This window comes from Oncorhynchus kisutch, linkage group LG21, assembly GCF_002021735.2.
Source record: "Oncorhynchus kisutch isolate 150728-3 linkage group LG21, Okis_V2, whole genome shotgun sequence".
In the NCBI taxonomy this organism is placed as follows: domain Eukaryota; kingdom Metazoa; phylum Chordata; class Actinopteri; order Salmoniformes; family Salmonidae; genus Oncorhynchus; species Oncorhynchus kisutch.
In genome coordinates this window covers 6,486,641-6,513,845 of record NC_034194.2, presented here as the reverse complement: position 1 = coordinate 6,513,845, position 27,205 = coordinate 6,486,641, and positions in this window count along the sequence as shown.

Below are 27,205 nucleotides of genomic sequence, written 5' to 3'. Positions count from 1 at the left end.
AGGCCCTGTACAATACTGTGCATTGCCGTGAATTTGTTGGGGACTGTGAATGTCTTGTGGGGTAGGCATGGGTGTCTGAGCTGCATGTTGTTTGATTATGCAGACAATCTGGATTATTCATCAGAGTAATATTTCTCATAAAAACTAGGAGAAGCAGCTGGCTGTTTCTGTAGATGTTATATCCCTGTATTGCTACTGCTGTATCATGAAAGGAATTATGTAAGTGAGTTTCAGAGATGGCCAGCATATAAATGTTATCCGACGTTAGCAAGTTATTGATTTCATGAACCTTATTTCTAAGGCTACACATACTCTATAAACACTAGAACCGCTGGGCTGCCATGAACCCCCCTTTCAGCTAATAAGCAGTCTTTCTGACTGCACATTCTAACAGTGTAATTAATACCAGACTTGTTTTCTTCACAAGCAACTTGTTCGCCAATGACAGTGAAATGAAGATTGTCCATGGTGACATTTCTCGCCTTGCTAAGGTTCCTTATCACCACATTATCCGACACTCACTCACCTGCTGCCAGATGTGGATATTTTCCCAGATATTGAAAGCCGTTCAGCGTGTACAATTACACATGCTCTCACTGATATAATGGCACTGGAGCAGATGGCTGCCGTTTTACGGGCTCCTAAACAACTGTGCTATTTTGTGTGTTTTTTCGCATTGTTAATAACTTATTTTGTACATAATGTTGCTGCTACCATCTCTTATAACTGAAAATAAATTCTGGATATCAGAACAGCGATTACTCACCTCAAACTGGATGAAGAGTTTTTATTTAATGAATCCAATGAGAAGGATAGACTGCTTCTCTGAGACCATGCCCAAATCCCTGTCATTCACGTTAAGAAAAGACGAAATACAGGGGGTGGAGATCGGGCTGCCTTGTGAGAATTTGTCAGTGAGTGGGTAAGCCACCTGTACCATCCATTCTATTGGCCAACGTGCAATTACTGGAAAATAAACTGGATGATCTCCGCTCAAGACTATCCTACCAGCGGGACATTAAAAACAGATTTTTCACCGAGTCGTGGCTGAACGACAACATGGTTTTCTTTGCATCGGCAGGACAGAAGAGCTATGTCTGGTAAGATGAGGGGTGGGTGTGTGTCTATTTGTCAATAACTGCTGGTGCGCAATGTGTAATAATAAGAAGGACTTGAGATATTACTCACCTGTGGTAGGGCACCTCATGATAAACTGTAGACCACACTATCTACCAAGAGAGATTTCATCTATATTTTTCATAGCCATTTATTTTGCACCACAAACCGATGCTGGCAATAAGACCGCACTCAACGAGCTGTATTAAGGCCATAAGAAAACAAGAGAATGCTCATCCAGAAGCGACGCTCCTAGTGGCCGCTTCAGACCTTAATGCAGGCAAACTTAAATCAATTTTACCGAACTTCTACCAGCATGTCACATTTACAACCAGAGGAAAAAAAACTCTAGACCACCTTTATGCCACACACAGAGATGCATGCAAAGCTCTCCCCTGCCTTCCATTTGGCATATCTGACCGTAATTATATCTTCCTGATTCCTGCTTACACGTTAAAACTATAACAGGACGTACCAGTGACTCGCTCAATACGGAAGTGGTCAGATGACGCGGATGCTATGCTATACAGGACCGTTTTGCTAGCACAAAACAGTCTCTGACTAGAAAATGTTCCGGGATTCATCCAATGGCATTGAGGCGTATACCACCTCAGTCACCTGCTTCATCAACAAGTGAATCGATGACGTCGTCCCCACAGTGACCTTACGTACATACCAGAACCATAGATTAACCTCTTGAGTGTAGGGGGCAGGATTTTTTCATTTTTGGCTAAAAAACGTACCCATTTGAAACTGCCTATTTCTCAGTCCCAGAAACTAGAATATGCACATAATTGTCAGATTAGGATAGAAAACACTAAAGTTTCCAAAACTGTCAAAATATTGTCTGTGAGTATAACAGAACTGATATCAAACCAGGAAGTGCCGTTTTTCCCGAAAGCTCTCAGTTCCATTGAATGCCTTGCCTCCATTTAAAGGGATATCAACCAGATTCCTTTTCCTATGGCTTCATCAAGGTGTCAACAGTCTTTAGACATAGTTTCAGGCTTTTATTTAGAAAAAATGAGCGAGAAAGATAACATTGTGTCAGTGGATAACTGGGTGTTCGCAGAGTTTTGCTTGTACAACAGAGTGGGGCAGCCATTGTCTCTCTCCTATTGAAAAAGTGACAGTCCCGGTTGATATATTATCGATTATATATCTTAAAAACAACCTGGGGATTGATTATAAAAAACGTTTGACATGTTTCTACTGAGAAGTGATGTTCTTACATAAACGCTTGTTATGCTTTCGCCGAAAAGCTGTATTTAAATCTGACACGTCAGGTGGATTAACAACAAGCTAAGCTGTGTTTTGCTATATTGCACTTGTGATTTCATGAACATTTTATATTTTTAGTAATTTAAATTTGAATTTGGCGCGCTGCAATTCAGCAGGTGTTGATGAAAATGATCCCGCTATAGGGATGGGTGCGTCAAGAAGTTAAAGGCAACATCAGCAAAGGGGTAAAGGCTAGATATGCCCCTTTCAGGCAGTGGGACATTAAAACTTCTTGCTCCTATTTGAGACGCAGACGTCTCAAATAGATCCTCAAAGAGTCATACATTGAGAGTATCCTGACCGGTTGTATCACCACCTGGTATGGCAACTGCTTGGCATCTGACCATAAGGCATTACAGAGGGTAGGGCGTACTGCCCAGTACATCAGTGGGGTCAAGCTTCCTGCAATCCAGGACCTAAATAAAATTTTCAAAGACTCCAGACACCCAAGTCATAGACTTTTCTCTCTGCTACCGCACAGCAAGTCTAGGTCCAAAAGGCTCCTTAACAGCTTCTACCCACAAGCCATAAGACTGCTGAACAATTAATCAAATTGCCACCCAGACTATTTACATCGCCCCTCCCTTTAATTTTACATTGCTGCTACTCACTGTTTATTATCTATTCATAGTCACTTTACCCCTACCTACATGTAGATATTACCTCAACTAACCTGTACCCCCGCACACTGACTTAGTACCGGTACCCCTTGTATAGAGCCTTGGTATTGTTATTTTATTGTGTTACTTTTTATATAATTTTGTACCTTAGTTTATTTAGTAAATATTTTCTTAACCTCTTGCGACGAGCAAACCCGTATCCGGGAGCGTAATCATAGCGTCAAATGCATTAGCATAACGCACCGGACATAAATCGCGCAAAAAATCGCTAATGAAATGAAATAAATATATTCAAACACAAGCTTAGCCTTTTGTTAACAACACTGTCATTTCAGATATGCGTTACAGTCAACGCTAGACAAGCATTTGTGTAAGTTTAGCATGGCATAATGCTATGCTAGGCTCTGCTGGCAGCAGGCAACATTTTCACGAAAATAAGAAAAGCAACCAAATTTATATAATTTACCTTTGAAGAGCTTCAGATGCTTTCACTCAGGAGACTCCCAGTTAGATAGTGTCACGACTCCGACCGAAGGACACTCCCCTTCCCGTTCGGGTGGCGCTCGGCGGTCGTCGTCACCGGCCTACTAGCTGCCACGGATTATTTCCTCCCCCTCCTTATGTGTTTATTGAGTGCACCTGTTTTGAGTTAGGTAGTTAGTAGTAAGGCTTTATTAGTCAGCCGGCCCGCATGGTTCCTTCTGCGGGATTAATTATTGTGACCCTCTGTTTGTTGTACTTGTGTGCACGTCTATGGGTTTTGTGTTTTCCCATTTTGTGGGTTTTTTTCTGGACAGTTTAAGTCCACCTGTTTGGGGCATTTGTTTGTTCATTACGCCCTGTGTTTTCGTGAGGGTTGGCTTATGTTTGCCGTTTCTCTGTGCATTAAAATAGCACTCCCCTGAACTCTCTGCTTCCTGCGCCTGACTCCTCACCCACTACACTCAGACCGTTACAGATAGCAAATGTTCCTTTTTTCCCAAAATATTATTTTTGTAGGCGAAATAGCTCCCGTTTCTTCATCATCCTTGGCTGAGAAACCAACCGGAAAATGCTGCAACTATAACGCCAAACTTTTTTCAAAATTTGCTCCATAATATCGACAGAAACACGGCAAACGTTGTTTAGGATCCATCCTCAAGGTGTTTTTAACATATATATTCGATAATATATCCGTCGAGGCAATTGGTTTCTCATAAGAAGCGATTGGAAAAATGGCTACCTCACTATTTTACGCGAGATTTTCTGCGAGAGACACCATGTGACCACATGCTATATATGGTCCCTTACAGCCATTCTTCAATGGAAATGCCTGAAAAGACAATGCTGTAGACACCTTGGGGAAAACGTGGAAAACGTAAGCTCATTCGTAGCTCATTCACAGCCATATATTATCTGGGTTTCGCCTGTAACATCAGTTCTGTGGCACTCACATACAATATCTTTGCAGTTTTGGAAACATCAGAGTGTCTTCTTTCCAAAGCTGTCAATTATATGCATAGTCGAGCAGCTTTTCGTGACAAAATATCTTGTTTAAAACGGGAACGTTTTTCATCCCAAGATTTTTATAGCACCCCCTAATGCATAACTTGTTTTAACTGTATTTTTGTACTGCATGGTTGGTTAATGGCTTCTAAGTAAGCATTTCACTGTTGTATTTGGCATATGTTACAAATAACATGTGATATTATTAGATTTGTAGAATAGACTGATAAGATTGCTTTGATTCGGTGGACTGATATATGGGACCCGTTTCAGGAAACTTGGCGTATGTCGCGAGTCACTACTTCACAGGAGAGCCGTTTGAATGTAAACTTTGCGTTTTTTGACAGAATTGCCTTCTCGAACTTGTGGACTTTCATGTTCCTTAATAACAAACTTGTATGCCATCTGTAAATACGAATAAAAAATTTAAATTACGAGCATAGTTGGTTTAGCCACATAAGACACTAACCTTCCCGCTAACCATGATTGGCTGAGATAATGAGTGGGCTAGACATGCAGAGAGATGCGTTTGGATTGGTCTGCTATATAGCACTCTTCTGTCTATTTGAGCTGGTCAGTATGTCTAGGTAATCCCTTCTAATGCAATTAGTATTGTATTGTGTATTAAAACTCCGTAAGTGTCCACTTTCTGGAGGACCGAGTTTTGAAATCTGTGGAATTAGAGTATGATAGCTTAATAGATGGAGAAAACACCTGAATGACATCTTCAAACTAAGGGCAACCATGGCGTCCGACAGGAGACGTGTCCACCCATGAATGATATATTAGGGTAAAATAGTCTGGCTAGCCACATTTCCAGATATAACACGTTTCTATTTTTGACAGAAAGAGACATGTGCTTGGCTATCTATAGCCTAATCTTAACTAGCTAACATTGAACTTGGTTGGTTAGCAATCTGCAGATTCATGCAGGGTAGAAACATCATGAGTTGGGATTATGGTTCGTTGTTTACCTATCTAGCTAATGTTAGCTTCCTGGCTTGCTAGCTAACGTTATGTGTAGGATCTTATTATTCGTATCTCAGAGCTATTTGCTTGGCTAGCTATAGCCTGATGTTAGCTAACTAACATTGAACTTGGTTGTTTAGCTACCTGCAGGTATATGCAGGGTACTAACACCATGAGTTGGGATTATGGTTCATTGTTTACCTAGCTAGCTACAAAAGACTCCACTATGCAAGTAACCATTTCGGGTGCGTTCGTAAATTCAGTCTGGCCATCTACTCCGATTTCAGAGCACTCTCGTCTGAGTGTGCCAGAGTGCAGAATAACTGATGAATTGATGAATGCTCAACACCCGTTGAATATGGCCGGTGTCAGTAAACATCAGCAAAACATATTAATTCAATTGTTTTCAGCATCACAGTTACAGTCACCAATGCTCTGGATAACATGAAAACAGCCTAACCAACTCTGCTAGGGTGAGTAAAAGGGTCAGTGTGGGGTGTTCTCTCATTATGTTTCTGGAAGTAGCTATCAAGCTAGCCAATGTTAGCCAGTTAGCTTGGGTGCTGTTGTGAGGTCAGAACTTTTGGATCATCCCTACTCATCGGCCAGAGCGTCCGGTGTGACCTCTGAATGCTCCTAGAGCGACACATTTAGAATTTACGAACGGTCACCAACACCAACACTCTGGATAACATAACAGCCTAACCAGCTCTGTTAGGGCGAATAATTTTACGTGAGCTGTTCTGTCATTTGTGTCTGGAAGTAGCTAACAAGTTAGCTTGGGTGCTTGACTTCTGTTGTTAGTATAGAACGCTCGGATCAACTTAAAGAGATGGGTGGGGCTAAAGCTTAATAGGGTGTAAAATATGCTGAATGGGTGTAGACAACAAAGAAGGGCTCTCCAGTAGTAATACCAAAATATTCAAAATACATTTTCTCAAAAGTGACTTTACAAGTTTATCAACTTTCAAAGAAAAATTACTTTCCTATTTTTCCTCAGCTGTAATGTATAATATACCATTTTGTATGAGCTCTGAGTCTCTACTTTTATCCAATGTAAAAAACACAATTTCAAATTTTGCTCCGTAAGACCGATTTGAGCCGGTCGGTCACATATGGTACATACCATTAGAATGGATCAGTACAATATAATGATCTGCCCTTTTCTTCATTCACAAACCGTGATTACGTGTTATTGTTAGCTTCCCCTCGCTCATAAACTTCTCCCCCTTTCTCCCATCATACTTTACTGAATTTATTTAATCTGTTGTTATATGTGTGAAATTTGTTTCGGAATAGTTTCCGTTCAGTTTAGAGGCAATTATTGGGGTGATGATCATCTGGGCACCGCACGTTCAACTGTGGGAAGAAAGAGCGGAGCAGGCCCTAATGTTGGGAGAAGGAGGGGCAACAGGGGAAACCCATTTAGAAAAATGACATGCCCTCCTAAAACTGGTTATAACTCCAGTTCTGTTTGTGATATTAATATTTTAACATAGTGTGTTATATAGACTTATTTAGGAAAAGTCAAGGATGGAGAGGGGGCATAACTTAAAAAATGGCAGTGTAATAAATAAAATAATTTCACGGGCAGTCAAAATGAATGGTTTTGCAGTTCTAGTGTAAATATGAGCTATTCTAAGCCCTTTCCTGGATACATTAAATAAACCTCTCTAGGGGGTGTGGGACAGTAGCGTCCCACCTGGCCAACATCCAGTGAAATTGCAGAGCGCCAAATTCAAAAACAGAAATACTTATTATAAAAATTAATAAAACATAGAAGTATTATACATCGGTTTAAAGATTAACTTCTTGTTAATCCAACCACGGTGTAAGATTTCAAAAAGTCTTTCCGGCGAAAGCATACCATGGGATTATCTGAGAACAGCGCCCAGGAGACAAATCATTACAAACAGTTACCGGCCAAGTAGAGGAGTTACACAAGTCAGAAATAGCGATAAAATTAATCACTTACCTTTGATGATCTTCATATGGTTGCACTCACAAGACTCCCATTTACTCAATAAATGTTCGTTTTGTTCGATAAAGTCCCTCTTTATATCCAAAAACCTCCTTTTTGTTCGCGCGTTTTGTTCAGTAATCCACAGGTTCAAAGGCAGTCACAACAGGCAGATGAAAAATCCGAAAAGTATCAGTAAAGTTTGTAGAAACATGTCAAACGATGTTTATAATCAATCCTCAGGTTGTTTTTAGTCATAATAATCAATAATATTTCGACCGGACAAAAGCTTCGGGTTTACACATTTGTTGTTTTTGTAGTTTATTCATGTATAGTTTTCTTATTAAAAAACAAACATGAATTTCAACCATGCTGCATTTTGGTTCTCCTCTCCTTCAACAGAAGAATCCCGTGACACTCACTATCAAAATGTACCAGGTATAATATACTATACTTATATTATTCACATATTCAGTACAGTGCATTCAGAAAGTATTCATATCCCTTGAAATATTCCACATTTTGTGTTACAGCCTGAATTAAAAATGGATTCAATTTGTTTTTTTTCTCACCCATCTACACACAATACCCCATAATGACAAAGTGAAAAAAAAAAATTGGAATTGTTTGCTAATTCATTGAAAATAGGTAAATACTTTGTACAAGCACCTTTGACAGCAATTATATATGTACGTCTTTCTGGGCTTTCCACACTTGGATTGTGCAACATTAGACCATTATTATTTCAGAATTATTCAAGCTCTGTCAAATTGGTTGTTGATAACTGTAGACAACCATTTTCAGGTCTTGCCATAGATTTTCAAGTAGATTTAAGTCAAAACTGTTACTTGGCTATTCAGGAACATTCACGGTAGGGTAGATATGTCCTTGTGTTTTAGGTTATTGTCCTGCTGAAAGGATAATTAATCTCCCAGTGTCTGGTAGAAAGCAGACTGAACTAGGTTTTCCTCTATGATTTTGCCTGAAAAACCTTCCAGTCCTAAAAAGCATACCCAAAACATGAAGCTGCCAACTATGCTTGGAAATATAGAGAGTGGTACTCAGTAATGTGCTGTTTTGGATTTGCCCCAAACGTAACACTTTATATTCAGGACAAAAAGTCCAAAATGTGATTGTAACGCAACAGGACAGTTTACATATGCTGCCATCAAACCAATACACACCGTGCCTGCTAATTATCTATATGCTATGTTTAAACTTGTCAATTTCAAATTCAAACACTTCTGATTCAGGTGTGTGCCGCCTCCTCATGAATTCACATAGAAGTACCCCATTTCACTGTTGACGTCAATTTATGTTTGAGACTTTACAGATATGGACAAACTTCTTTCTTCAACGAGAGCCTAGTGTTTCCCCAGATAAAGTATGCAGAGATTTGTGCATCTCCATTCAGGACAAGGACTGAGTTTTGAATGAAAGGTGGAATTAGAGTATGATAGTGAAGGAGATGGACAACATTTTGTGGTTTGATTGCTACTATGCAGAAGGAGTCTCCGGATTACATGTTCAAACTGAGGGCAACAATGGCATCTGTGACAGAGAGGGAGAAGCGTCCATCCATTGATATGGGTAAGATTGTATAGCTAGCTGCATTGAGATATTATTTTGTCAGAAAGTCATTTTCCTTTCAAGTTAAAGCGTACTGTTAGCTAGCTAGCATTACGTGTATGATCTGTGTAGTAATATTATTCGTATCTTAGAGCCATTTGCATTGCTAGTTATAACATAATTACTGCTAGCTAGCTAACATTGAACCTGGTTGGTTAGCTACCTGCAGATTCATGCAGGGTAGTAACATATGAGTTTGGATTATGGTTCATTGTTTAGCTAGCTAGCTAGCTACAAGTCTAAACAAAATATGCAATTAACCATTTCACTAAACCTTCTGTATCCTGTCTATGTGACAAATAAACTTTGATTTAATTTGTGTTTACTAGTTATCGCAATGTGAAGAACATGACCAAAGTCAAATCAGGATATAACCCTAGGCCAACGAGACAATGTCCAAGTTCTAAAATTCTCCAGTAGAATGCCCTGCTTTTATTTTGTCACACTCACAACTCTAACCTATTTTCTGTAATTGGCTCGCCATTAACAAGTAAATAATTATCTTGTTGTGAGTATATTTTCCTGTAATAAGACAAATGAGCTAAAATGAAGATGTTGTCAGCTATATGATAGTGTCATTATTTGAACTGGCTAGCCAGCTCACTTAACATTAGCTACCTAGCTAAAAAGCTAGAAATGAACCAAAACATTCGTTACAAAGTTGCTTTTAGTTGCCTCGTTTGCTAGATTGACATATAGTAAATATTTTTTTAAAGAGACACTAGTTATTCTATTTTGGACCACCAGGCTCCTGATGTCTTGCAGCCAGGAGGTTTTGTATTTATACTTTTTCATAACAACATCGACAAGTGTGACGTCGGGCCACAATAGAATGTTCATGGTGTCACTACGACAACAGTCAAAAGACTTGGTGTCACGCCCTGGTCTTAGTATTTTGTGTTTTCTTTATTATTTTGGTCAGGCCAGGGTGTGACATGGATTTATTATGTGGTGTGTTTTGTCTTGTTTTTTTTGTAGGTATTGGGATTGTGGCTTAGTGGGGTTATCTAGATAAGTCTATGGTTGCCTGAAGTGGTTCTCAATCAGAGGCAGGTGTTTATCGTTGTCTCTGATTGGGAGCCATATTAAGGCAGCCATATTCTTTGAGTGTTTGGTGGGTGATTGTTTCGGTTTTTCACGTTGTTTGTTTTGTATTATGTTCATGTTTGAGTTTTTCCTTTATTAAAGAACATGAACACCAACTACGCCGCATTTTGGTCCGATCCTTGCTACACCTCCTCTTCAGAGGAGGAGATAGAAGAAATCCGTAACAGAATCACCCACAACAACAGGACCAAGCGGCGTAGTGACAGGCAGCGGCAGCAGGAGCAGCGAAATACGGATTTCTGGACATGGGAGGAGATATTGGATGGAAAAGGACCCTGGGCACAGCCTGAAGAATTTCACCGCCCCAAAGAACTGGAGGCGGTCGAAGGCAGAGAGGCGCTGGTATGAGGAGGCAGCACGGCGACGCGGATGGAAGCCCGACAGTCAGCCCCAAAAATGTATTGGGGGGGGGGGGGGGCTCACAGGGAGTATGGCGACGCCAGGTAGGAGACCTGCGCCAACTTCCTGTGCTTACCGGGGGGCTAGAGAGACCGGGCAGGCACAGTGTTATGCTGTGGAGCGCACGGTGTCTCCAGTGCGGGTGCATAGCCCGGTGCGGTACATACCAGCTCCTCGTATCGGCCGGGCTAGAGTGGGCATCAAGCCAAGTAAGGTTGGGCAGGCTCGGTGCTCAAGAGCTCCAGTGCGCCTGCACGGTCTGGTTTATCCAGTACCACCTCCACGAATCAGCCCTCCGGTGGCAGCTCCCCGCACCAGGCTTCCTGTGCGTGTCCTCGGCCCAGTACCACCAGTGCCAGCACCACGCATCAGGCCTACAGTGCGCCTCGCCTGTCCAGCGCTGCCAGAGCCTTCCTCTACAGCGCTGCCGGAGTCTCCCGCCTGTTCTGCATTGCCGGAGTCTCCCGCCTGTTTAGCGCTGCCAGAGCCTTCCTCCTCTACAGCGCTGCTGGAGTCTCCTGCCTGTTCAGCGCAGCCAGAGCTGCCAGTCTGCATGGAGCAGCCAGAGCCGCCAGTCTGCATGGAGCAGCCAGAGCCGCCAGTCTGCATGGAGCAGCCAGAGCCGCCAGTCTGCATGGAGCAGCCAGAGCCGCCAGTCTGCATGGAGCAGCCAGAGCCGCCAGTCTGCATGGAGCAGCCAGAGCCGCCAGTCTGCATGGAGCAGCCAGAGCCGCCAGTCTGCATGGAGCAGCCAGAGCCGCCAGTCTGCATGGAGCAGCCAGAGCCGCCAGTCTGCATGGAGCAGCCAGAGCCGCCAGTTTGCATGGAGCAGCCAGAGCCGCCAGTCTGCATGGAGCAGCCAGAGCCGCCAGTCGGCATGGAGCAGCCAGAGCAGCCAGTCGGCATGGAGCAGCCAGAGCCGTCAGTCGGCATGGAGCAGCCAGAGCAGCCAGTCAGCCAGGATCTTCCAGATCCGCCAGTCAGCCAGGATCCGCCATTCAGCCAGGATCCGCCAGTCAGCCAGGATCTACCAGAACCGCCAGTCAGCCAGGATCTGCCAGAACCACCAGCCAGCCAGGATCTGCCAGAGCCAACTACCTGCCTGAGCTTCCTCTCAGTGCTGTGCTTCCTCTCAGTGCTGTGCTTCCTCTCAGTGCTGAGCTACCCTTCAGTCCCGAGCTACCCCTCAGTCCCGAGCTACCCCTCAGTCCCGAGCTGCCCCTCATTCCCGAGCTGCCCCTCAGTCCAGTGGGGTCCTTGGTGAGGGTTACTAGGCCAAGGTCGGCGGCGAGGGTCGCCAATCAAAGGACCCGATGCAAATGGACTAAGACTTTGTTGGAGTGGGGTCCACGTCCCGCGCCGGAGCCGCCACCGTGGACAGACGCCCACCTGGACCCTCCCCTGTGGGTTTAGCTGTGCGGCCGGGTGTCCGCACTTTGGGGGGGGGGGGGGGGGGGGTTCTGTCACACCCTGGTCTTAGTATTTTGTGTTTTCTTTTATTTTGGTCAGGCCAGGGTGTGACATGGGTTTATTATGTGGTGTGTTTTGTCTTGGGGTTATTGTAGGTATTGGGATTGTGGCTTAGTGGGGTTATCTAGAAAAGTCTATGGTTGCCTGAAGTGGTTCTCAATCAGAGGCAGGTGTTAATCGTTGCCTCTGATTGGGAACCATATTTAGGCAGCCATATTCTTTGAGTGTTTGGTGGGTGATTGTTCCTGTCTCTGTGTTTGTTTGCACCAGATAGGCTGTTTCGGTTTTTCACGTTGTTTGTTTTGTATTATGTTCATGTTTGAGTTTTTCCTTTATTAAAGAACATGAACACCAACAATGCCGCATTTTGGTCCGATCCTTGCTACACCTCCTCTTCAGAGGAGGAGATAGAAGAAATCCGTTAAACTTGGGATAATTCAGCCTTATCTCTTAATCTTTGTTTGTTTAGTACATGGCCTCAGATGTGAATCCTTAAAAATATGGGTGGTGCTAAGGCTTAAAGCTTGGTCGCAATTGGGTAATCCAAATGGACAATGACCCCAAGCATACTTCCAAAGTTGTGGCAAAATGGCTTAAGGACAACAAAGTCAAGGCCATCACAAAGCCCTGATCTCAATCCTATAGAAAATAACTGGGCAGAACTGAAAAAGTGTGTGAGCAAGGAGGCCTACAAACCTGAATCCATTACACCAGCTCTGTCAGGAGGAATGGGCCAAAATTCACCCAACTTATTGTGGGAAGCTTGTGGAAGGCTACCCAAAACGTTTGTTAAACAACTTAAACAATTTAAAAGCAATGCTACCAAATACTAATTGAGTGTAAACTTCTGTAAACTTCTGACCCACTGGGAATGTGATGAAAGAAATAAAAGCTGAAATAAAGCGTTCTCTCTAATATTATTCTGACATTTGTAATTCTTAAAATAAAGTGATGATCCTAACTGACCTAAGACAGGGAGTTTTTACTAGGATTAAATGTCAGGAAAAACTGAGTTTTAATGTATTTGGCTAAGATGTATGTAAACTTCAGACTTCAAAGATACAGGTGTCCTTCCTACCTCAGTTGCCGGAGAGAAAGCAAACCGCTCAGGGATTTTTGAACACAGTTACAGAGTTAAATGACTGTGATAGGAGAAAACTGAGGATGATTCAACAACATCGTAGGATTCAATACTAACCTCATTGACAGAGTGAAAAGAATAAAGCCTGTACAGAATACAAATATTCCAAAACATGCATCCTGTTTGCAAGAATGCACTCAAGTAATACTGCAAAAAATCTGTCAAAGCATTTAATAACCCTTTGACAAGTACCAACAAACGGGTGTGATCATTCTACAGTGGTCCCTGCAGCGTAGGCTCAAACCGGGATGATTAGAACGCTTATTTAGAACATCCAGTTATGATTGAAGCTGGCCACACAGCTTTTTCACAGAAACATTTTCCAGTCCTTACAATGTTATGTCCTTAATGTGACCAGTTTATTTTTGGATGCATTGTTCAGACATTCACAGAAGTAGCCGCAGCATAACACAATCATCCAAACTTGAAAATGTAGGCTATATTGTCACGAATATCACGAAAGGTGGCTCCCCTTCCGGTTAGATCACTTTTTCCCCTTTACCTTTGGTTTTGTCTAATTGGTTTCACCTGTTCCTTGTTGGGGTTTTTGGGTTGGGGTTATTTAAGTTTGGTTAGCCCGCCTGTGTTTGTGCAGGCTTGTTACTGTTATGTCAAGACATTTTTCTGTTGGACATTAAAGCGTGTTTTCCCGAATCCTCTGCTCTCTGCACCTGACTCCACACCCATCACTATTTGAGCATTACAGCTATATTATTCTTAGTGCTAATGGAAGTAAAGTTTGATGTAACACAAGCGATCATATGTATATAACTCTTGGGCTGACAGAAACATTAATATAAATTAGCTAATAGCAATTACCATTTACAATTCATCTCATCACGGGTGAGCTCACCATTGATCTAAATAATTGAGTAAAACACTTTTTTTATGCGACGATGGGTAGTTTGTTTTTTCATGTCAACCAAAGATAAAAAGAAGAGACAAGATGAGTTTGGTCTGTTTCGAGTATGCATGTTGAGGGGGGTGTGTCGTCCACCATCATTTACTTCCAGAAGTATACTTGAAAGATGAGTGAACCATCTCTTCACCTCATTTTGTTACAACATAACATCATATAACATTGTTTACCTTACACCCAGAATGCAATGGCAAATAGCTTAGCATTAGCTCATCATGATCAGTATAACCTTCAAAAAATGTGAGCATCTTTGAGAAGCTTTTTACAGTTTTTTTATTGTCTGTACTAGAGAATTTAAACCTTTTTTGTAAGAACAAAGTATATGTCATTCACCACCTGGATCCGGTCTTATGTAGCAAAATTTGAAATTGTGTTTTTTACATTATATTAAAGTAGAGACTACAAAATGGTATATCATACACTGCATTAAAGGGAACATTGGGAAAGTAATTCTGCTTTGAATGTTGATCAACTTGTAAATTCCCTTTTGAGAAAATCACCATTGAATGTTTTGCAATCTAGGGAAAAGCTCATCTTTGTCTACACTCATTCAGCATCATTCACACCCTCACCCTTCTCAATTTCGCTGTTGAAGCACACACTTGCCATTCTGGCCAATGATTTTATCACCTCTGGATAACATGAAAACAGAATAACCAGCTCTGCTGGCAACAATTTCATTACGCTTTATTGCAGATGTTTACTGACACTGGCCATATTCAACGGGTGTTGTACACACGTCACGTAACGTTAGCTAATGAGCCAGACAGCCAATGTTAGCTAGTTAAACAATAAACAGTGCCAACACTGCCACAGTGCTGAGAGCTAACGAAACCCCATGTTCTGTCGTGTCCCTTGTATATATCGGTTTACATATTTTTCGTTGCATAAAATATTTTGCTAAACCTCATCATCTAAATACTCTCCTGCAACCCGCCTCACCCAATGTGGCGTGGATCTGCTTTTATTTATTATTATTTATATTTACTTCGGATCTGGAATCCCTCAACTGAAGCTAGCCAGCAAACTACCAGCTATCAGTCAGCAAACCATTGCCAGCGGTCATCAGCTAACCTTCAGCTCGGAAAGCTGTCGTCAGTTCGAACAACGTGACTCTAACCAGAGCATAACGGACCTGTTATTTTTATCCCCGGATTCCTACCGCAAACTGAACATTTTCATCTGGATCTTCACAACTAGCTAACCGCAATCCCGGATGACTACTCCTGGCTAGCGTTTCCATCCCAGAGCACCAATTAGCTTGAAGCTAGCCCGGCCAGGGCTCCTGTGCTACCACCAAAACATACTCCTGGGCTACAATATCGGCCTGCTAGCTACCTAGAGCTACTTGGAACCCTACTAATTCCACAACTGGTCTATCGACGTCACCGCACGAAGAGGCAAAAACAGACTTACCCCCATCGCGACGTCCCCCCCAAAGGCTAACTTTCTAGCCCCTGCGATCTGCTTGCTTGCTAACCTGGTCTGCTAACTGCTAAACTGCCGGGCCCTGGTCTGCTAACTGCTAGCCCTTGCTAACTGCTTCCTTGCTAACCCGGTCTACTAACTGCTAGCTTGCCCTGGTCTATTAACTTCTAGCCCATGCTAACTGCTTGCTTGCTAACCCGGCCTGCTAACTGCTAGCTTGCCCTGGTCTACTAGATGCTAGCTTGTTTAGCTCCGGCCTACTAACTGTTAGCTTGTTAGCCTGCTAAGTCTCTGAATCGCCGTGTCCCCAGCCAGCCCAACCACTCACTGGACCCATATGTTCACTTGGCTACGCATGCCTCTCTCTAATATCAATATGCCTTGTCCATTACTGTCCTGGTTAGTGATTACTGTCTTATTTCACTGTAGAGCCTCTAGCCCTGCTCAATATGCCTTAACCAACCATGTTGTTCCACCTCCTACATATGCGATGACATCACCTGGTTTAAATATCTCTAGAGACTATATCTCTCTCTTCATTACTCAAAGCCTAAGTTTGCCTCCAATGTACTCACATACTACCTTACCTTTGTCTGTACACTATGCCTTGAATCTATGCTATCGTGCCCAAAAACCTGCTCCTTTTACTCTCTGTTCTGAACGTGCTAGACGGCCAGTTCGTATAGTCTTTAGCGTACCCTTATCCGACTTCTCCTCTGTTCCTCTGGTGAGGTGGAGGTTAATCCAGGTCCTGCAGTGCCTAGCTCCACTTCCACCCCCCAGGTGCTCTCATTTGTTGACTTCTATAAACGTAAAAGCCTTGGTTTCATGCATGTTAACATTAGAAGCCTACTCCTTAAGTTTGTTTTACTCACTGCTTTCGCACACTCTGCCAACCCAGATGTCTTAGCCATGTCTGAATCCTGGCTTAGGAAAACCACCAAAAACCCTGAAATCTCCATTGCTAACTATAATGTTTTCCGCCAAGATAGAACTGCAAAAGGGGGCGGTGTTGCAATCTACTGCAAAGATAGCCTGCAGAGTTCTGTATTACTTTCTAAGTCTGTACCCAAACAATTTGAGCTTCTACTTCTAAAAATGCACCTTTCCAGAAACAAGTCTCTCACTGTTGCGGCTTGCTATAAACCTCCCCCTGCCCCCAGCTGTGCCCTCGATACCATATGTGAACTGATTGCCCCCCATCTATCTTCTGAGCTCGTGCTACTAGGTGACCTAAACTGGGACATGCTTAATGCAACCGCTGTGTCACTTTTTTTTTTACGTTACGGAAAAAGCCTAACATTGCAATAATCTGAGACGGCGCTCAGACGTAACAATATTTCTTCGCTATGTTGGAGTCAACAGAAATACAAAATTTCAACGTAAATATTCCCTTACCTGTATTGTTATTGTTATTGGTGATTTTAATAAAGACATGCTCAAAAAGGACAATGCTACTTTTAAAGCTCTTAAGAATTGTAATGTTTGCCTTACACTAGCTGATTGATGAGCCCACCAGGACCATCATTGACCTTGTGTTGGCTTCAGTGAAGTAACGTATGAAGGTTTAGAAAACAGTTTTTAATTGTCATAATTCATAAAAAATTGGTCTATGAGTAACTTTTGCGACTAGCAATCCCGGATCCGGGAGCGTAATCATAGCCTCAAACAAATTAGCATAACGCAGCGGACATAAATACCCCTAGAAACTTTTCCTATTCATGAAAATCGCAAATGAAATATATTCAAACACAAGCTTAGCCTTTTGTTAATCACACTGTCATCTCAGATTTTCAAAATATGCGTTACAGCCAACGCTAGACAAGCATTTGTGTAAGTTTATCATGGTATAATGCTATGCTAGGCCCTGCTGGCAGCAGGCAACATTTTCACGAAAATAAGAAAAGCAACCAAATTAAATAATTTACCTTTGAAGAACTTCAGATGTTAGATAGCAAATGTTCCTTTTTTTTCAAAAATATTATTTTTGTAGGCGAAATAGCTCCCGTTTGTTCATCATGCTTGGCTGAGAAATCGACCGGAAAATGCTACCACTAGCTCCATAATATCGACAGAAACACGGCAAAGGATCAATCCTCAAGGTGTTTTTAACATATATATTCGATAATATATCCATCGAGGCAATTGGTTTCTCATAAGAAGCGATTGGAAAAATGGCTACCTCAGTATTTTACGCAAGATTTTCTGTGGGAGACACCATGTGACCACTTGCTATATATGGTCTCTTACGGCTATTCTTCAACGGAAATGCGTAAAAAGACATCACAATGCTGTAGACACCTTTGGGAATACGTAGAAAATGTAAGCTCATTCGTAGCTCATTCACAGCCATATAAGGAGTCATTGGCATGACGCGGTTTTAAAAAATGCGTCACTTCCTGGTTGGATTTTTATCTGGGTTTCGCCTGTAACATCTAGGTAATATTAACGTTACATGTCTAAACAAAAGACCCCAAGTTAAAAAATTGTTAAGGATAGGGGGCAGTATTTCCCCTTTGGATGAATTGCGTAATATTGGATAGAAAACACTCTGAAGTTTCTAAAACCGTTTGAATTATGTCTGTGAGTATAACAGAACTCATAGGGCAGGCAATCTTGCAAACTAGTTTTGAAATCCTGAAAGTTGGGGCAAATTTGATGTCATCGCCCCCTCCCTTCCCAACAAGTTATGGATCTGGAAACACTTCCTATGTCTTCCACTAGATGTCCTCATTCAGTAGAAAGTGTAATGGAGCATTTGCTGTGAACTTTGACCTAATGGGAAGGAAATTCCTACAGTGTCGCAAAAGATTCATGTGCTTGAAGGCGCGTATGCGTTTGGAGTGCTTCGTCTGTTCCAATCAGCCCGAGATGAACTAGGATTGCCCGGTTGAAATGCTATTCGTTTTGTATGTTTCTAACATCCTGAAGATTGATTATGCACATAGTTTGACCAGTTTCGTCGACCTGTAATATGTAATTTGGAAGTTTTGATGCAAAATTACCCTGGACCAGAAGTCATTTTTTGGGCATTTGAGCTGAAAGTGGTAGCAGATGCTGCTACATGGACACTAGAATTGAACATTATGAAACAAAACAATTTATTGTTGAAGTAGGACTCCTTGCACTACATTGTGATCGAAGACCATCAAAGGTAAGGGAATATTTATGTTGTAATTTTGTATTTCTGCTGACTGCAACATAGCGGAGAATATTGTTATGTCTGAGCGCTGTCTCAGATTATTGCAATGTTAGGCTTTTTCCGTAACGTAAAAAAAAAATGTGACACAGCGGTTGCATTAAGAACCAGTGTATCTTTTTAATTATATATAGAACATGTATCTTTAGTCAAAGTTTATGATGAGTATTTCTGTTCTCTGGCGTAGCTTTCTATAATTCCTCCGGACATTTTGGAGAATTTTCTGAACATGGCGTCAATGTAAACCGAGATTTATGGATATAAAATGCATATTATCGAACAAAACATAAATGTACTGTGTAACATGTCATATGACTGTCATCTGATGAAGATTTTCAAGAGGTTAGTGAATTATTATTGTTTTTTATCGTGCTTTTGTCATTTTATCTTTTGCGGTACAAAATGGCTACATATTCGCTTTGTTTTGGTGGTGGTCTAACATAAATATGTGCTGTGTTTTCGCCGTAAAACATTAAAAAAATCAACAAGGTGTTTATCTTTCATTTGAGGTATTGGACTTGTTAATGTGTGGAGGTTAAATATTTCTAAGAATATTTTTGCATTCCCTGCGCCACCGTTTCAGCTGAACGGGGGGGGTGTAGTAGTTCCTGTAGGGGAACCCATAGGCTTAACAAGTTTTAAAGCTGCTATTAGCTAGCTAACGTTAGCGGACGTTAGATGGCTGGCTTGCTAGCTAACATTAACTTGTATGAAGTGTTATTTCCTGTTGTACAGTTTCAATGCTCTGGAGCCTGGTGTTGTCACCAAGGAGTGTTCAGAATCAGTAGGGACCAGATTTAAGCTGCTGCGCAACGCTGACATCCTTCCTCCCATAGATGGTCTGCCTGTACAAGCACCACCTGGACTGGACACAGCTAGACAAAGGTATATTTTTGAGAAGATCAAGGAGTTTTGTGACAAAGAGACTATGGCCATCACATGCCCTGCACCAAAGTCAAGGGCAGGACAGAAACAGGCTCTCCGAATATAGATTCCCTTTTTCATGCGTTGTTGGATAGACACCAGTCATCAGCACTAGCTGCAGTGCGTCTATTCAAATGACTCTCTCCTAACAAACATACGTTGCTGCTAAAAAAAATTATCCTGCTGCTCAGCCACTTTACCCCTGATTATATGCAAACGACTACCTCATCTGTCACCATCGTTATTGATATTGTTTGTGTACATACTGTATATTATTTTATTTATATTGACCCTATCTATTGAAGTTACTGCTACAATGCAAGGAACCATTTGGCTGTACTGTTTACACCTTCTGTAGAGACCCATCCACTAGGCAAGACTTATCAAAATATTGATATATAAAATTAATATTGATATGTGTGGTCGTGACATGATATTTTGACATACAACACAGACTCACTAAACATACATTCTTTGTTTGTACATTATGCCTGAGATTTGGAGTGTACCCCTGGGAATACATCAATAAAAAAAAAATCTTTAAAGAATTGGTCCGTCTGGTTTAAGGAATTTGAAATTATTTGTACTTTTTACTTTTGATACTTAAGTATTTTAAAACCAAACACCAAGTAGTATTTTACTGAGTGACTTTTACTTCAGTCATCTTCGATTAAGGTATCTTTACATCTGGACATTCTGTTTACCTGAAATGTTTCCTTATTGTAGGCTACTACCACATTTAGTCTTAATCTTTACTACACTACTCACTGTTTAGCACATTACCTCATATGTGAATGCTTAAAGAGATGGGTGGGACTGGTTTGAGAGGGTGTGAACAATGCTGAATGGGTGTAGACAAAGGAGAGCTCTCCAGTAGGTACCAAAACATTCAAAGGCCCTTTTCTCAAAAGTGAATTTACAAGTGTATCAACTTTCAAAGCAGAATTACTTTCCCACTGTTCCTCAAAAATGCAGATACACCATTTTGTAGCTCTGAGTCTCTACTTTTTACAAATGTAAAAAACCCAATTTCAAAATTTGCTGCATAAGACCAAATCCAGGTGGGAGTCACATATTCTAACAGAATGTAAACTTTCTACATGCCCCTCTCCCTCAGTGACATGAATAAGGATATATCACATTTTCAAGTTTAGGATTCAGAACCCATCAATAGTGTTAATAGGGAAAACTCTAGAGCAATGGTCACCAACCTTTTCTGAGTCACGATCAGTTTGAGTCAAAATGCAAGCCGAGATCTACCGCTCAGATTTTTTTTAACATGCCATAACCTTTTCACACATACCAAAAAATGTGTGTGATACTTTTACAGGGGCACTTGCAGCGTATGCTCAAACCGGTGTGATTAGAACGCTTATTTCGAATGTCCAATTTCAACTTGCAACAGTTAGCATCTGAGCTGGCCACACTTTTTTTCACAGAAACAATTTGCACAAACACAGTCCTTACAAAGTTATGTACTGAATGTGGCCAGTTTATTTTTGGATGCACTGTTCAGACATTCACAGAAGTAGTGACAGCATACACAATCATCCAAACCGGAAAATGTAGGCTACATTAGTCCTATTGCTAACTGAGGAAAGATTGACATAACACAATTGGTCATATTTACATACATAACTCCCGGCTGACAGAAACCACAATATGAATTAGCAATTACTATTTATAATTCCTCACATCACGGGTGAGCTCACCATTGATCAAAATAGTTGAGGAAAGCACTTTCTAGAAATCGAAAATAATGGGATGATGGGTAGTTTGTGAGTGCCGCCATGCTTGTTTTTTCATGTCAACAAAAGATAATAAGAGGAGACAAGATGAGTTTGGTCTGCATGTTGAATGGGGTGTGTCGTCTATGATTATTCACTTCTCTTCAGTCACTTCCGAAAGTTTACTCGAAAGGTAAGTCAACCATTCCTTCACCTCATTATAACATCTTTAGTCTGACAGACGTTTACATGACACCCAGAATGCATTGCATAATGTCAAAAAACAAGGTGACACACATGCAGTGCATTCGGAAAGTATTCAGACCCCTGGACTTTTTTCACATTTTGTTACATTACAGCTTTATTCTAAAATGAATTGCATAGTTTTTTCCCCTCATCAAGCCTACATACAGTACCAGTCCAAAGTTTGGACACACCTACAAATTCAAGGGTTTTTCTTTATTTTTACTATTTTCTACATTGTAGAGTAATAGAGAAGACATCAAAACTATGAAATAACACATATGGAATCATGTAGTAACCAGAAAAGTGTTAACTTCTTGGATATAGGGGGCGCTCTTTTAATTTATGGATTAAAAAAACGTTCCCATTTTAAACAATATATTTTGTCACGAAAAGATGCTCGACTATGCATATAATTGACAGCTTTGGAAAGAAAACACTCTGACGTTTCCAAAACTGCAAAGATATTGTCTGTGAGTGCCATAGAACTAATGCTACAGGCGAAACCAAGATGAAACTTCAAAAGGAAGTGAACCAGATTTTTGAGGCTCTGTGTTCCAATGTCTCCTTATATGGCTGTGAATGCGCCAGGAACGAGCCTACACTTTCTGTCGTTTCCCCAAGGTGTCTGCAGCATTGTGACGTATTTGTAGGCATATCATTGGAAGATTGACCATAAGAGACTACATTTACCAGGTGTCCGCCTGGTGTCCTCCGTCGAAATTGGTGCGTAATCTCCAGCTGCATGTATTTTCCCATGTGATTCAGAGGAGAAACCAAACTGCCACGAATGACTTATCATCGAATAGATATGTGAAAAACACCTTGAGGATTGATTCTAAACAACGTTTGCCATGTTTCTGTCGATACTATGGAGTTAATTTGGAAAAAAAGTTCGGCGTTTTGATGACTGAATTTTTGTTTGTTTTTCTCAGCCAAAACGTGATGAACAAAACGGGGCGATTTCTCCCATACAAATAATCTTTTTGGAAAAACTGAACATTTGCTATCTAACTGAGAGTCTCCTCATTGAAAACATCCGAAGTTCTTCAAAGATAAATTATTTTATTTGAATGCTTTTCTTGTTTTTGTGAAAATGTTGCCTGCTGAATGCTAGGCTTAATGCTATGCTAGCTATCAATACTCTTACACAAATGCTTGTTTTGCTATGGTTGAAAAGTATATTTTGAAAATCTGAGATGACAGTGTTGTTAACAAAAGGCTAAGCTTGAGAGCCAATATATTTATTTAATTTCATTTGCGATTTTCATGAATAGTTAACGTTGCGTTATGGTAATGAGCTTGAGGCTATAATTACACTCCCGGATACGGGTTTTTTTCTTAGCCAAACGTGATGAACAAAACGGAGCGATTTCTCCTACACAAATAATCTTTTTGGAAAAACTGAACATTTGCTATCTAACTGAGAGTCTCCTCATTGAAATTGTCCGAAGTTCTGCAAAGGTAAATGATTTTATTTGAATGCTTTTCTTGTTTTTGTGAAAATGTTGCCTGCTGAATGCTAGGCTAAATGCTATGCTAGCTATCAATACTCTTACACAAATGCTTGTTTTGCTATTGTTGAAAAGCATATTTTGAAAATCTGAGATGACAGTGTTGTTAACAAAAGGCTAAGCTTGAGAGCCAATATATTTATTTAATTTCATTTGTGATTTTCATGAATAGTTAACGTTGCGTTATGCTAATGAGCTTGAGGCTATACTTAAGATCCTGGATACGGGATTGCTCGTCGCAACAGGTTAAACAAATACAATTTCATTTTAGATGTTAGATTCTTCAATGTAGCCCCTTTTGCGTTGATGACAGCTTTACACAGTCTTGGCATTCTCTCAACCAGCTTCATGAGGTAGTCACCTGGAATGGATTTCAATTAACAGATGTGCCTTGTTAAAAGTTAATTTGTGGAATTTCTTTCCTTCTTAATGTGTTTGAGCCAATCACTTGTGTTGTGACATGGTAGGGGTGGTATACAGATGATAGCCCTATTTTTTTTAAAGATCAAGCCTATATTATGGCAAGAACAGCTCAAATAAGCAAAGAGAAATGCCAGTCCATCATTACTTTAAGATATGAAGGTCAGTCAATACTGAACATTTCAAGAACTTTGAAAGTTTCAGCAAGTGCAGTTGCAAAAACCATCAAGTGCAATGATGAAACTGGATCTCATGGGGACCGCCACAGGAAAGGAAGACCCAAAGTTACCTCTGCTGCAGAGGATAAGTTCATTAGAGTTACCAGCCTCAGAAAATGCAGCCCAAATAAATGCTTCACAGTGTTCAAGTAACAGACACATCTCAACATCAACTGTTTCAGAGGAGACTGCATAAATCATGCCTTCATGGTCAACTTGCTGAAAAGAAACCATTACTAAAGGACACCAATAAGAATAAAACAATTTTTTGGACCAAGAAACACAAGCAATGGACATGAGACCAGTGGAAATCTGTCCTTTGGTCTGATGAGACCAAATTTGAGATTTTATGGTTACAACCACTGTGTCTTTGTGAAACGCAGAGTAGGTGAATGGATAATTTCCGCATGTGTGGTTCCCACTGTGAAGCATGGAGGAGGAGGTGTGATGGTTTGGGGGTGCTTTGCTTGTGACACCGTCTGATTTATTTAGAATTCAAGGAACACTAAACCAGCATGGCTACCACATTCTGCAGTGATACGGCATCCCCTCTGGTTTGCGCTTAGTTGGACTATCATTTTTTCAACAGGACAATGACCCAAAACACACCTCCATGCTGTGTAAGGGCTATTTGACCAAGACGGAGAGTGATGGAGTGCTACATCAGATGACCTGGTCTCCACAATTGCCCGACCTCAACCCAATTGCGATGTTTTAGGATGAGTTGGACCGGAGAGTGAACGAAAAGCAGCCAACAAGTGCTCAGCATATGTGGGAACTCCTTCAAGACTGTTGGAAAAGCATTCCATGTGAAGCTGATTGAGAGAATGCTGTTTAAGGCGACGGGTGGCTACTTTGTAGAATCTCAAATATAAAATAGATTTTGATTTGTTTAACACTTTTTTGGTTTCTACATGATTGTGTTATTTAATCTCTTCACTATTATTCTACAATGTAGAAAATAGTACAAATAAATAAAAACCCTTGAATGAGTAGGTGTGTTCAAACTTTGACTGGTACTCTACATACTGTATACTACAGTAGAATCGACAACACGAAATACAGAAAATAAGGCACTTACTTTTATAGGAATCAAATCAAAATCAAATCAAATTTATTTATATAGCCCTTCGTACATCAGCTGATATCTCAAAGTGCTGTACAGAAACCCAGCCTAAAACCCCAAACAGCAAGCAATGCAGGTGTAGAAGCACGGTGGCTAGGAAAAACTCCCTAGAAAGGCCAAAACCTAGGAAGAAACCTAGAGAGGAACCAGGCTATGTGGGGTGGCCAGTCCTCTTCTGGCTGTGCCGGGTGGAGATTATAACAGAACATGGCCAAGATGTTCAAATGTTCATAAATGACCAGCATGGTCGAATAATAATAAGGCAGAACAGTTGAAACTGGAGCAGCAGCACGGTCAGATGGACTGGGGACAGCAAGGAGTCATCATGTCAGGTAGTCCTGGGGCATGATCCTAGGGCTCAGGTCCTCCGAGAGAGTGAAAGAAAGAGAGAATTAGAGAGAGCATATGTGGGGTGGCCAGTCCTCTTCTGGCTGTGCCGGGTGGAGATTTTAACAGAACATGGCCAAGATGTTCAAATGTTCATAAATGACCAGCATGGTCGAATAATAATAAGGCAGAACAGTTGAAACTGGAGCAGCAGCATGGCCAGGTGGACTGGGGACAGCAAGGAGTCATCATGTCAGGTAGTCCTGGGGCATGGTCCTAGGGCTCAGGTCCTCCAAGAGAGAGAAAGAAAGAGAGAAGGAGAGAATTAGAGAACGCACACTTAGATTCACACAGGACACCGAATAGGACAGGAGAAGTACTCCAGATATAACAAACTGACCCTAGCCCCCCGACACATAAACTACTGCAGCATAAATACTGGAGGCTGAGACAGGAGGGGTCAGGAGACACTGTGGGACAGGGCCAAACAGGAAGGATATAACCCCACCCACTTTGCCAAAGCACAGCCCCCACACCACTAGAGGGATATCTTCAACCACCAACTTACCATCCTGAGACAAGGCTGAGTATAACCCACAAAGATCTCTGCCATGGCACAACCCAAGGGGGGGACGCCAACCCAGACAGGATGACCACATCAGTGAATCAACCCACTCAGGTGACGCACCCCTTCCAGGGACGGCATGAGAGAGCCCCAGTAAGCCAGTGACTCAGCCCCTGTAATAGGGTTAGAGGCAGAGAATCCCAGTGGAAAGAGGGGAACCGGCCAGGCAGAGACAGCAAGGGCGGTTCGTTGCTCCAGAGCCTTTCCGTTCACCTTCCCACTCCTGGGCCAGACTACACTCAATCATATGACCCACTGAAGAGATGAGTCTTCAGTAAAGACTTAAAGGTTGAGACCGAGTTTGCGTCTGGCACATTTTCTGTCTTGAGATCACATTGCACACACATATCCAAAGTTATTACTTATAAGGATAACAAGAATGAAGGCAATGTGATCTCAAGACAGAAAATGTGCCAGTTCATGCAAAACTGTGCAAATGTTGCATACTTGATCTGCGGAAACACTAGGGAAGTGCTTGGGCTCTTCTTGAAGAGAGACGTTTGTCTGGCTCAGTAAAGCCTCAAACATAAATTGTCTGCAACACTGTTAGAAAATAATTTGAAATTTAAGTGTTGAAATAGCAGGTAGCACGAGTTAACTATCCTGTTGCGTAACAATCACATTTGGAACAGTGAGTGCATTCTAACTTCGCATTCATAAAACAACTCACGCTGGGGCGTTAACCAATTAAAAACAGTACTGTCGCAATGAGGTTTGTGCAGTAAGCTTTAGGCCCAATACATTATTATAATATTGGCATTGCTTGATTTGACCTGCCAATTTCCCAGGCCATTTTTTTTTATTCAAATATTTTTTTTGGAGGTAGGCTATAATAGATGTGGTAATAGATATGTTGTTGTATTACTTGTGAAGCACAGCTGAGTGAGCATACATTTAAATAATTTGCTTTTTATTTTTATTTTACTGGGCTGAAGGTGCTTGTATCTGATGATCAGTCAGTGGAGGGAGAGATCAACATCCCTCCGTTCTCCCTTTCCTCCACTTACACTGACCAAAAAGGGACACAGTCTTCCAGGTCATGGCGAAACTAGAGTCGTTCCGCATTATTTTGTGCACAAATTCATGTTTTAACTCCTATGAACAGAGAAATTGAAATATTCCTCAATATTAAAAAAGACCTAAGCCGCTAATAATAACAACAATGCAAGCCTTTCCTACTCATTCATTACTGCTACAGTGCTTGTTGTAGCACTGAGTGGAAATAAGAAGAACACGCATTTTATGGCTTGTGGAAGTGCTGAATACAAAGCATTGACATTGCGGAGTAAGAACTTCAACAGGAACTCACTCATAAAAATAGCATCTTGCTGCTGTTTTCGTTGACAGTGTCTCTCTAG